Consider the following 12,406-nt stretch of genomic DNA (forward strand, 5'->3'; position numbering starts at 1 on the left):
GCCGTTCAAATACTGAGAAGAGACGGTGCGGTGAACAGCAGCCAGTTGAGGCACGTCACTCAGTGCCGCAACATGGACGGACTCGGCTAACTGCTGGCCTGCTGTGCAGTGAGACTGTATTGCTATATGAATTATATTATACATTTCCATAGTTTAGTTAGCTGAGGTATATAATGTACAGTGTATTTTGTCAACAACTGTATGTGTGTAACGTATTTCTTGTGCTGAGCGATCATAAAACGGCTGCAAAAGACGCACTGGCTGAGGCTCCAGTAGCCCCGCCTCCTGCACCCCTGCCGTAGAATTGTTATATCAACTAAAGCCCACACTTAAACTTTCCACGTGCAAGATTGAATCTATTTAAAAAAGTTATTTCATAAGAAGCCAAAAAGTGCAAAAACAATAATGTTGGTTTTGGAGGAGTTGTGAATGACTGCAGGGCCACAACATTAGGTACACCTGCAGACTGCAGGTGTATCTAATTCACAACTCCTCCAACATGAACATTATTGTTTTTGCACTTTTTGGCTTCTTATTAAAAACTTTTGTAACCTATTTTTATGGGCTTTCCTATTTGTGATGTTAAGTTCCTGTTATGCGCTGTTATACAGTATATGCCTTGAGCTCTTATTTTGAAGGCGCCAAGAGCGGAAGTGATGACATGTTGTAGTGGAGCGGAGGTTTTTGAAAGAACGTAAATAAAGTGATCCTCGTGTAAACTGGAGCCTCCGTGTTTGTTATTTTGTAGTTTCATACAGTATAGGCGACATTTATAAACCCTCGGTTACACTTTTTTAAATAGATTCAATCTTGCACGTGGAAAGTTTAAGTGAGGGCTTTAGTTGATATAACACACCCGTCAGGGGGTTCATTAACACAACAGCGGCGAATGGACTTTATTTATGAAGCCACGTTGATGTAACACGTGGCTTGGCATTGTCTTGCTGAAACAAGCAGGGGCGTCCATGGTAACGTTGCTTGGATGGCAACTTACAGTATAATGCTCCAAAACCTGTATGTACCTTTCAGCATTAATGGCACCTTCACAGATGTGTAAGTTACCCATGTCTTGGGCACCAATACACCATCACAGATGCTGGCTTTTCAACTTTGCGCTTATAACAATCCGGATGGTTCTTTTCCTCTTTGGTCCGGAGGAAACGACGTCCACAGTTTTCAAAAACAATTTGAAATGTGGACTCGTCAGACCACAGAACACTTTTCCACTTTGTATCAGTCCATCTTAGATGAGCTCAGGCCCAGCGAAGGGTGTTGTTGATAAAAGGTTTTCGCCTTGCATAGGAGAGTTTTAACTTGCACTTACAGATGTGGCGACTAACTGTAGTTACTGATAGTGTGTTTCTGAAGTGTTCCTGAGCCCATGTGGTGATATCCTTTACACACTGATGTCGCTTGTTGATGCAGTACAGCCTGGGGGATCGAAGGTCACGGGTTTAGCTGTTTACGTGCAGTGATTTCTCCAGATTCTCTGAACCCTTTGATGATATTACGGACCGTAGATGGTGAAATCCCTAAATTCCTTGCAATAGCTGGTTGAGAAAGGTTTTTCCTAAACTGTTCAACAATTTGCTCACGCATTTGTTGACAAAGTGGTGACCCTCGACCCATCCTTGTTTGTGAATGACTGAGCATTTCATGGAATCTACCTTTATACTCAATCATGGCACCCACCTGTTCCCAAATTGCCTGTTCACCTGTGGGATGTTCCAAATAAGTGTTTGATGAGCATTCCTCAACTTTATCAGTATTTATTGCCACCTTTCCCAACTTCTTTGTCACGTGTTGCTGGCATCAAATTCTAAAGTTAATGATTATTTGCAAAAAAAAAAAAGTTTATCAGTTTGAACATCAAATATGTTGTCTTTGTAGCATATTCAACTGAATATGGGTTGAAAATGATTTGAAAATCATTGTATTCCGTTTATATTTACATCTAACACAATTTCCCAACTCATATGGAAACAGGGTTTGTAAATTATGCCTCATAAACCGAGAAGTTGGTCAACTTTGTAATTCAACTTAAACCCGAAGACATCTCTAGGAAGACGCAGCTAAATGCTTGTTTCATCCCAGCATTTTTAACCTCAGGAATGAGAATTATGCTGGATTCATCATCTAAGGGGAACACAAAACAGTGCTGAAAGATATAAACATCCCATCAGTCGGCATCCCAGTGACAGCGGACATGAAAAGTCACTAACATTGTAAGTGTTGTTATGTTCTTACTTTGCATTTCTTGTTTAGCACTGCTGCATGCTTAGTGTTTCCCTAGAGTTGGATCTGCTTAGCACCCAGCTAGTTAAACTTGTAGCTCATCCATTCAGGCTCAAAAATATGAGATTATGGATCACCTTTTGTCCCAAAGTAGTCCTTGTTGGCTCTCATGAACAGGGGCGGATCTCCTGTTGGAGAAATGTTTATAAAGTGAAATACTTACAAAATTAGTCTGCGAATTTGTATTCTCCTGATTCAGTTTTTGAGCTTAACAGTGTAGAATGTCAATACACAGTTTGAACCTATTTAAAATTGTACTTACAGCAGGTAAAACTCCAAACATCTCAATTAAGTATCTAGTACAACAATAGACTAGACTCAACCAGACCTGGCTGCAGAAAAACATTTAAGGGGTCATTACATTTTTCCAGAGAGGTCCACTGACTAAAATTGATTCCCGTCGTGTCAGCGCACACACTAGTTAAAGCTGCACTGCTGGGGCTGTGTCTGTCCACAACTACATGTAGAACAAACACTTATATTCGTGGTTATTGTAACGATATGCGTTTAAAATTACTGTAGCCTTTATCATGTCCAAAACAGGAAAGAGTTGGCCATTTGTATGGTAATAATATGATTGTAAAGGACTGTTATTGATTCTATGTTGATGTGCTAAAACCTCTTTCTTATTTAAAAGCTACATCATTTAATGCCGTTCTTTGCTCATGCACATAATACATATTAACAAAGTGTTTGGATGCTATGTATTCTTGGCTGCCAAAAAGGGATTCAAAGCTATATTTTGACATTAACACATCTCATCTTTGAGCTGTGTTGATATCAAAATATCACTTTGAATCAGTTTGGCAACCATAAGTTGTCGTTCAGGAGTTGATTTCAGCGTTTTGAAGGGTATTCAACACGTAAACAAAAATCGTGATTGTGTATTAGAAGGAACGTAAACATATGCATAGCCTGGGAAGCTTCCTTTTGAGCAACATATTTTTTGTGAGCCTCGCAGCCTCTGTCTTGTTTCACGTCCTATTCATCTCCGTGTGTGAAATTGAAATGACTCGAGCAAATGTCACACCAAACTTTACCAGGCTTGCCTTGCACTGGTTTTACACAAGAATAAAGATAAAGTTAAAGTACCACTAATAGTCACACACACACATTAGGTGTGGTGAAATTACCCTCTGCATTTGACCCATCCCCTTGTCCCACCCCCTGGGAGGTGAGGGGAGCAGTGAGCAGCAGCGGTGGCCGCGCCCGGGAATCATTTTTAGTGATATAACCCCCAATTCCAACCCTTGATGCTGAGTGCCAAACAGGGAGGTAATGGGTAGATGGTTTGCCAGTTTTTGTTGTAGCTGCATTTACTTTATTTTGCTGTACATGTTGTGCTTTCCTCCCTTTTCTATGGCTCGCTCTTGTGCTGCATGCACGATACCGTACTGAGTCTATAGCCTCAAATTTCCACTGAATGCGGAAAGGCTGCGGACCAGCTTCACTGCGGGAGGGCGCCGCCATCTGCTGTTTGACAATCCCCACAGCAGATCTGTTGCGGCTGCGTCGTGCGGCAAAATAGCCCAGAATTATACGAGATCTCGCAAATAATCTCGTGATAAGGGAGGTAGTAATAAAGCGAACCGCTCTGTCCCTCCAGAGAAGCAGAAGCAAATAAACTTGGTCCTGCTACTATATTTTTTACAGCAAGCAACAATGCGTGTCACACAATCCGTCTTCTGTATCAGCTGGTATTTGAAGCAGACCCCCATGTCCCCATTTAGGTGCCCAACATATGCCTGTACATTATTCTTTTCATTTTGACCCTCCAGAATCAGCATGTTTTCATCCATTTACAAACCCCATTTCCATATGAGTTGGGAAATTGTGTTCGATGTAAATATAAACGTAATACAATTTCAAAAACAATTTGAAATGTGGACTCGTCAGACCACAGAACACTTTCCCACTTTGTATCAGTCCATCTTAGATGAGCTTAGGCCCAGCGAAGCCGACGGCATTTCTGGGTGTTGTTGATAAACGGTTTTCGCTTTGCATAGGAGAGTTTTAACTTGCACTTACAGATGTAGCGACCAACTGTAGTTACTGACAGTGGGTTTCTGAAGTGTTCCTGAGCCCATGTGGTGATATCCTTTACACACTGAAGTCGCTTGTTGATGCAGTACAGCCTGAGGGATCGAAGGTCACGGGTTTAGCTGCTTATGTGCAGTGATTTTTCCAGATTCTCTGAACCCTTTGATGATATTACGGACCGTAGATGGTGAAATCCCTAAATTCCTTGCAATAGCTGTTTGACAAAGGTTTTTCTTAAACTGTTCAACAATTTGCTCACGCATTTGTTGACAAAGTGGTGACCCTCACCCCATCCTTGTTTGTGAATGACTGAGCATTTCATGGAATCTACTTTTATACCCAATCATGGCACCCACCTGTTCCCAATTAGCCTGTTCACCTGTGGGATGTTCCAAATAAGTGTTTGATGAGCATTCCTCAACTTTCTCAGTATTTATTGCCACCTTTCCCAACTTCTTTGTCACGTGTTGCTGGCATCAAATTCTAAAGTTAATGATTATTTGCAACAAAAAAAAAGTTTATCAGTTCAAACATCAAATATGTTGTCTTTGTAGCATATTCAACTGAATATGGGTTGAAAATGATTTGCAAATCATTGTATTCTGTTTATATTTACATCTAACACAATTTCCCAACTCATATGGAAACAGGGTTTGTACTTCAAATTAAAAGCCCCCTTTTGTTTTAAACAGAGTTATCTCATAAAAAAAAATACAGTGTTTTCTTTTTGAATTTGGTTGCTGATAGAATAGAGGGTAGCAACTGCTTGACTGACAGCGTCAAGAGCCAATGAAATTTGTGGTGGCACTCACGGAAGCTCTGCCACTGCTCATGAAGTCTACCAGGATTAGTGGTCATTGTTGTTGTTATAGGAAATAGCGGATGTGCTCTGTGAAATCAATGCGCCCAGGAAATAAGTTCCGGTAATAGTTAAAATGGTCCAAATAAGCAAATACTAGATGTCATTATATGAACGGAGGTTTTTCAGAGGGCTTTATAGATGGAATAGGTCAATCCCCATTACCAGCATTGTTAGCTGCCTCTTTATAGCAGTATTTAACCATTTAAAATGCAAAAAAGAGAAACAAAGGGATGTGTGTTCTTGTCTCACGTAAGAATTGTGGATGACAGGCAAAATTTAAAAAAAAGTGCACATTTCCTTTTTGATTAAGATTAATTTGTGCTGCAGAAAAATTTTGATTTTTTGGGGGGAAAAGTAGGAATTTTTGTAAGTGAAATATCGCCAGTACTGAATAAGCTAAATGTTGTTATGTTGTAATGGTTTGAATTGGTTGAGAAACTTGGAGAATGTTTTAATTTATTTTTGGTATGATGGAAAATGTGGTATTTCTTTTTGCAATAAGTCAGCATTCTGACAGTTTTCATTGTAACGGATGCTAGCTAACGTGGCAAAGATTTGTGGTCGCTGGTTTGAGCCCGACTTGTGCAGAGCTGGACTGCGCGGGATGACGACTGTTACACCTTTGCCAAAGTAAGTGACTTATACTTTAGTTATTGCATCATGAAGCTGCTCACTGACCAGAAGTCTTATGTAACATCACGCAAGATGTTTCATCTTTGAAATATATTTTTTCCGGGTTAAAGTGTCGATCGAACTCTAAATTGCGCGACTTCAAAGGTGTCAGACTCTGTATTTGGGTGTGCAGAGGGACTGTGATCATTGATCATAACATGTCCTGGCATCCCACAGCAGTGTGTCACATGTAAGTCAATGTTGTTGCTGGAAAACTACAACGCTCTAATGCAGCTGAATTGATCTGTATTTCCACAGATTGGTCCCTATATGTATAATGTATTCAACATTAAATATTTAACCGTTTCAATAGGCTGACTTCAATATCCTGCTCTTGCTGACTCTACTGGAAGATCAGAAGTTCTAAATATAACTCCATAAATCTGGGTACCATTTGTCAAGTAGTACACATTAGTTTTCTGTTTGATGACATTATTGATGACCTCTGCGGTCTCTCGGACTGTTCACTTGTTTTAGACTTTGTCCAAAACACCCTAACTCTAAAAACACCTGCATGAAAGAAAACGTAAGTTAGCCCGTGAGAGTTTAGTCTTTAAACACATGATCAGGATACCCAAAGAAAATTGGGAGAATGAAAAGGTACCGTAAATATTTCTGTATGTCTTTGTAGAAATGTGTTGCTGTGTGATAGTCTAGAACAGGGGTGTCAAACTCAAATACAGAGTGGGCCAAAATTTAAAACTGAACAAAGCCGCGGACCAAGGTTGAACAAATTAACCTTTTAATAGGGACCCAAACAAGTTTTGCATTGAATATTGAACAAGCAAGGGACGCTACAATATAAACCCCCTCCCCCCCACACACACACACCTTGTAGCGTCCGGGAAGAGTTAGTGCTGCAAAGGATTCTGGTATTTGTTCTGTTGTGTTTATGTTGTGTTACGGTGTGGATGTTCTCCCGAAATGTGTTTGTCATTCTTGTTGTGTGTGGGTTCACAGTGTGGCGTATATTTGTAACAGTGTTGAAGTTGTTTATAGTGCCACCCTCAGTGTAACCTGTATCGCTGTTGAGTAAGTATGCGTTGCATTCACGTGTGTGTGCATGCAGAAGCCGCATAGATTATGTGACTGGGCCAGCACTTGTTGGACTGGATGAAAAGCGGATGTGATGATTTTCGGGAGGGGCAGTGAAATTTGGGAGTCTCCCGGGAGGGTTGGCAAGTATGAGAATTAGCGGTGAATGCGGTGTTACCGCGGCACCGCCACTGTATATAATCGGTGGTCCAGTTCTAGTGTTAATTTGATATCGCCTCAAGGGCCAAGTGAAATTACACGGCGGGCCAAATTTGGCCCGCGGCCCAGAGTTTGACACCCATGGTCTAGAATATTATGTATTTAGTGTTATCCCGGGTGCGGTCTTAAAAAGCCTTAAATCCAATAATTTTATTTCAAGGTCTTAAAATGTCTCAAATTCTCTTGAAATCTCATAAAATGTCGTAAACATTGTTCGGGGAGGTCTCAAAAATGCGGTACATGTGTGGAATTTTTCAGTATGGCACCGCTGCGTACTGATTTCCTGTACACAATTCAAGTGAGGGACAGGAAGTAGTCTGCCTAAAAACGCATGAAAAGGTGAGGAATTTGGTGTGGTCGCGGATATTTTGGTCAGTCCCGTGCACGTCAGCGGATGTGCCCCGCTGGTCGTGAGTGAAAGCGGCTGCACTGGAGAAACGTGTTGGTAGTATGCACACGCCATTTTTAGTCTACTCCTGTTTTTTTATTGGCTCATGGCTTATTATAAGAATATTTTTTTAATTAATGAGATGTATTATTAGATAATACACTAATTTGCTTTGTCATCTAATATACAAAGCTTATATATAACTTATAATACAGTATATTGACATACATTGGATTGGTTTTAGCTTCTAAAAGGCACGAAATGTATCTCAGTGGTATCCCACATTGGGCCTAATCTACTAAATTACCACAGCACGTGCAAACTATAAAATTGTGTGTACTATTAGTGGGCGTGTTGCTTGTGATCTACGAAGACTGGGTGTACAATTGATAACTGTTGCAGACCGCCTTATTTAAATGAGGTTTCTGCGTGTACTACGAGCTGTGGCCATGGAAACACTAATTTCCTTCCATATTCATGTTGTCATGCTCTCCAACCTGTGTGCGATGTTGTTGAACAGCACACCTTTTCTGTAACATAGAATCGCAATCAATAGACAACAGAAAGTACTTTTAGTGCGCTGACGGGAGGTAGTGGACCATCACAACACTGCAACGCATTCATGCGTTTGGAATGATCCAAACACAAAGAAATGCATATTGCAAGGCGTTTTTTCATATAGGAGCTATCGTATGTTTCGAACCATAACGCACATCAGATTATAAGGCGCACTGCCGATGAACGGGGCTATTCGGATCTATTTTCATACGCAAGGCACATTAAAAGGGTCATGTTAGGTTTTTTTTCTACATTTAAAACACTCCCTGGTAGTCTACATCAGTGTTTTTCGACCTTTTTTGAGCCAAGGCACATTTTTTGCGTTGAAAAAATCTGGAGGCACACCACCAGCAGCAATTATTAAAAAACAAAACTCAGTTGACAGTAAAAAGTCGTTGTTGCAATTGTTGGATATGACTTTAAACCATAACCGAGCACGCATTACTATAGCTCTTGTCTCAAAGTAGGTGTGCTGTCACGACCTGTCACATCACGCCGTGACTTATTTTGAGTTGTTTTCTGCTTTCCTGTGTGTAGTGTTTTAGTTCTTGTCTTGCGCTCCTATTTTGGTGGCTTTTTCTCTTTTTGTGGTATTTTCCTGTAGCAGTTTCATGTCTTCCTTTGAGCGATATTTCCCGCATCTACTTAGTTTTAACAATCAAGAATAGTTCAGTTGTTTTTATCCTTCTTTGTGGGGACATTGTTGATTGTCATGTCATGTTTGGATGCACATTGTGGACGTCGTCTTTGCTCCACAGTAAGTCTTTGCTGTCGTCCAGCATTCTGTTTTTGTTTACTTTGTAGCCAGTTCAGTCTTAGTTTTGTTCTTCATAGCCCTCCCAAAACTGCAATGCCTTTTCTTAGGGGCACTCGCCTTTTGTTTATTTTTGGTTTAAGCATAAACATTTTTTTTTACCTGCACGGTGCCTCCCGCTGTTTCCAACATCTACAAAGCAATTAGCTACCTGCTGCCACCTACTAATATGGAAGAGTATTACACGGTTACTCTGCCGAGCTCTAGACAGCACCGACCACTCAACAACAACACATCATTTGCAGACTATAATTACTGGTTTGCAAACAATATTTTTAACCCATCCATCCATCCATCCATTTTCTACCGCTTATTCCCTTTGGGGTCGCGGGGGGCGCTGGAGCCTATCTCAGCTACAATCGGGCGGAAGGCGGGGTACACCCTGGACAAGTCGCCACCTCATCGCAGGGCCAACACAGATAGACAGACAACATTCACACTCACATCCACACACTAGGGCCAATTTAGTGTTGCCAATCAACTTATCCCCAGGTGCATGTCTTTGGAAGTGGGAGGAAGCCGGAGTACCCGGAGGGAACCCACGCAGTCACGGGGAGGACATGCAAACTCCACACAGAAAGATCCCGAGCCCGGGATTGAACCCAAGACTGCAGGACCTTCGTATTGTGAGGCAGATGCACTAACCCCTCTTCCACCGTGTGAAATTAGATAATCTCTACCACGGCACACCAGACTGTATTTTATGGCACACTAGTGGTTAAAAAACACTGGTCTACATAACATGTAATATTGGTTATCTGGTCAAAATGTTGCATAGATTATGTTTTACAGACCATCTTCAAGCTGCTTTCTAACCGTCTCTTCAGGATGCAGCGTTTGGTGGGTGGTCTTATTTACGTGGTTCACCTTCGATTGCAAATTCTCTCTGTCATTGTTTGTTGTAGTTGTTAGCGCTTCCATATAAAATCTACTGACACGTTAAGTTTGAACTATACTGTACTTTTTTGTATTAGAAATGGCAACAGCGGAGGATGGATGACCCTCAACAAGAGGATAGCGAAAAAGGAGGTTATTGTCTACGGCGTGGACTACAATGGTGGACTTGTGCAAGTTTTTGTGACTTATGCAGATCCCAAATACTACAGCAGGAACCAAAGAGATAAGAAAAGCAAATTTTGCATAAACGCCGGATGTGTCTCTTAATAGGTGCCATTTTGCGGTCCTTATACACACACTATAATAATACCGTATGTTGAAGCACAGTACGTCTGACTACAGTGGCCGTAATGCTCCAACAATCCATGAAACGGTGCGGCTTCGTAGCTTACCAAAGTCGTACTAAAACATTTTGACAGATTTTTGAGCGCTGTGTGTGTAATGTTCTATATTCTCAATGAAACATCAACATTTTGGGCTTGCGTGACGCACAATAAATCACGCTGCATGTGCTAAATAATCATATTTGCGTCTCCTCCCAGTCTTGTGGGCATTCTGATGATCAGCATATAGTCTGCATATTAATGAAGAAAGACATGCTAAATGGATTGCGCTCATTATTTTGCTCACTTAAAGGGCATGTATTAGGCAAAACCAACTTTTTGTTTTTGTGTATTTGGGAGTCCAAAAAATTGGAAATCAAACCATGGAGTCATGGCTGAGATATTTATAAAATAATCTTACCTTCCTTCATACTTCCTCCAAATGAGCCGTTTGGATTTTGTCTAACTTGAGATGTTTCTCCAACATGTGACGTCAGCAGATATCTCCATATACAGTATATGGTAGAGATTTACCCAAAGAGTTTAGTGCGAATCCAACATTGTAGTCCGACGCTGTAGTCAATAAGTTATTTCTTTCTCTCTATCATCTTGTTGTGGAGCAGACTGGCTCGTACATGCACATTTATCCATTTCTAATACAAAGCATATAGTTCTATCTTACATCAGTCAGTGGACTCCGTATGAAAGCGCAACAATTTGCACGTGTTTTAGTACATGCAAACCTTTAGTAGATGAAACCCATTATGTTTGGCATTTTCTTCCCTTACTGCAGTGTTTTTCAACCACTGTGCCGCGGCACATTAGTGTACCGTGAGATAATGTCTGGTGTGCCATGGGAGATGATGTCATTTCACCTAATTGGGTTAAAAATATTTTTTGCACACCAGTGATTATAATCCGCAACTAATGTGCCGTTGTTGAGTGACTGTGCTGTCTAGAGCGCGGCAAAGTAACCGTGTAATACTCTTCCATATCAGTAAGTGGCAGCAGGTAGCTATGTGGATGTCGGGAACATTGTTTGTCGTGATCACAATATGCAGACGACAGCGGGAGGCAGGGTGCAGGTAAAAAGGTATCTATGCTTTAACCAAAAATAAACAAAAGGTGAGTGCCGCTAAGAAAATGCATTGAAGCTTAGGGATGGCTATGCAAAACAAAACTAAAACTGAACTGGCTGCAAAGTAAACAAAAACAGTATGCTGGACGACAGCAAAGACTTACAGCGTGTGGAGCAGCAGACGGCGTCCACAAAGTACATCCGTACATGACATGACAATCAACAACTAAATAGGAAACACTACACACAGGAAAACACCCAAAAACTCAAAATAAGTCAAGGCGTGATGTGACAGGTCGTGACAGCACACCTACTTTGATGCATGGTTGGTTATGGTTTGAATTTATATCCAACAATTGCGAGAACTACTTTTTACTGTCAATATCGGCTGCTGAGTTTCATTTTTTATGTTTTCCGCTAGTGGTGTGCCTTGGGATTTTTGCAATGAAAAAAACGTGCCTTGGCTTGAAAAAGGTTGAAAAACACTGCCTTACTGCACCGTAAATGAACCGAACTGTGACCTTAATATTGGAGATGCTGTACCGTTACACCGCTAGTATCAACGTTACATTTAATTAAAACAAATATATAAACTTCAGTCTTGCTTCCAAACGTTTCAAGTCGCTAGTGTGCTGTGTGCATGTATGTTACAGTGCAGCATAGCTACAAGCGGAGATTACGAAAGCAAACGGCAAAACGGGCTGATTTGCATAATGGATAAGTGCAAGTCCAATGATTTGTGGCTCTAGAACAAACTATTTAACGCCTGGTTGAAGCCGGTGGATATATATGTAACACCATGCACCTTCTGCGACACAGCTTTGAAACTTGGGGAACATTTGGCATGAAAGTATTGGAATCCTAAATGTGAAAAAACACTGGCAGTGAATCACTTTATAGCCTTTGCAAGTAATCCTGGCACTGCCATGTTGCTTCATGTCTTTGTACTTTTTTGACCAGTATGGATGTGAAATAGGTCTTCAATTTTCTTTTCATTATGGTCTTAAAAAAGTTTTTAAAAGTCTTAAATTTTACTTCTTGAAACCTGCAGAGACCCTGGTATCCCTCGGGGCTAGCGCTCCTGATAGCCAGACTAACTTCTGTTTTGTGCCTTGAACTTGCAGGAGTTCTCTCATGCAGGTTTTTGGGGGAATTGTGTGTCTTTTTTTTTTTTTTGGCATTTGCAGCATCATTCCACTACATGTTTTTATTCAAATGTTTTTGA

The sequence above is a fragment of the Nerophis lumbriciformis genome, linkage group LG09 (assembly GCF_033978685.3).
Source record: "Nerophis lumbriciformis linkage group LG09, RoL_Nlum_v2.1, whole genome shotgun sequence".
Classification (NCBI taxonomy): Eukaryota; Metazoa; Chordata; class Actinopteri; order Syngnathiformes; family Syngnathidae; genus Nerophis; species Nerophis lumbriciformis.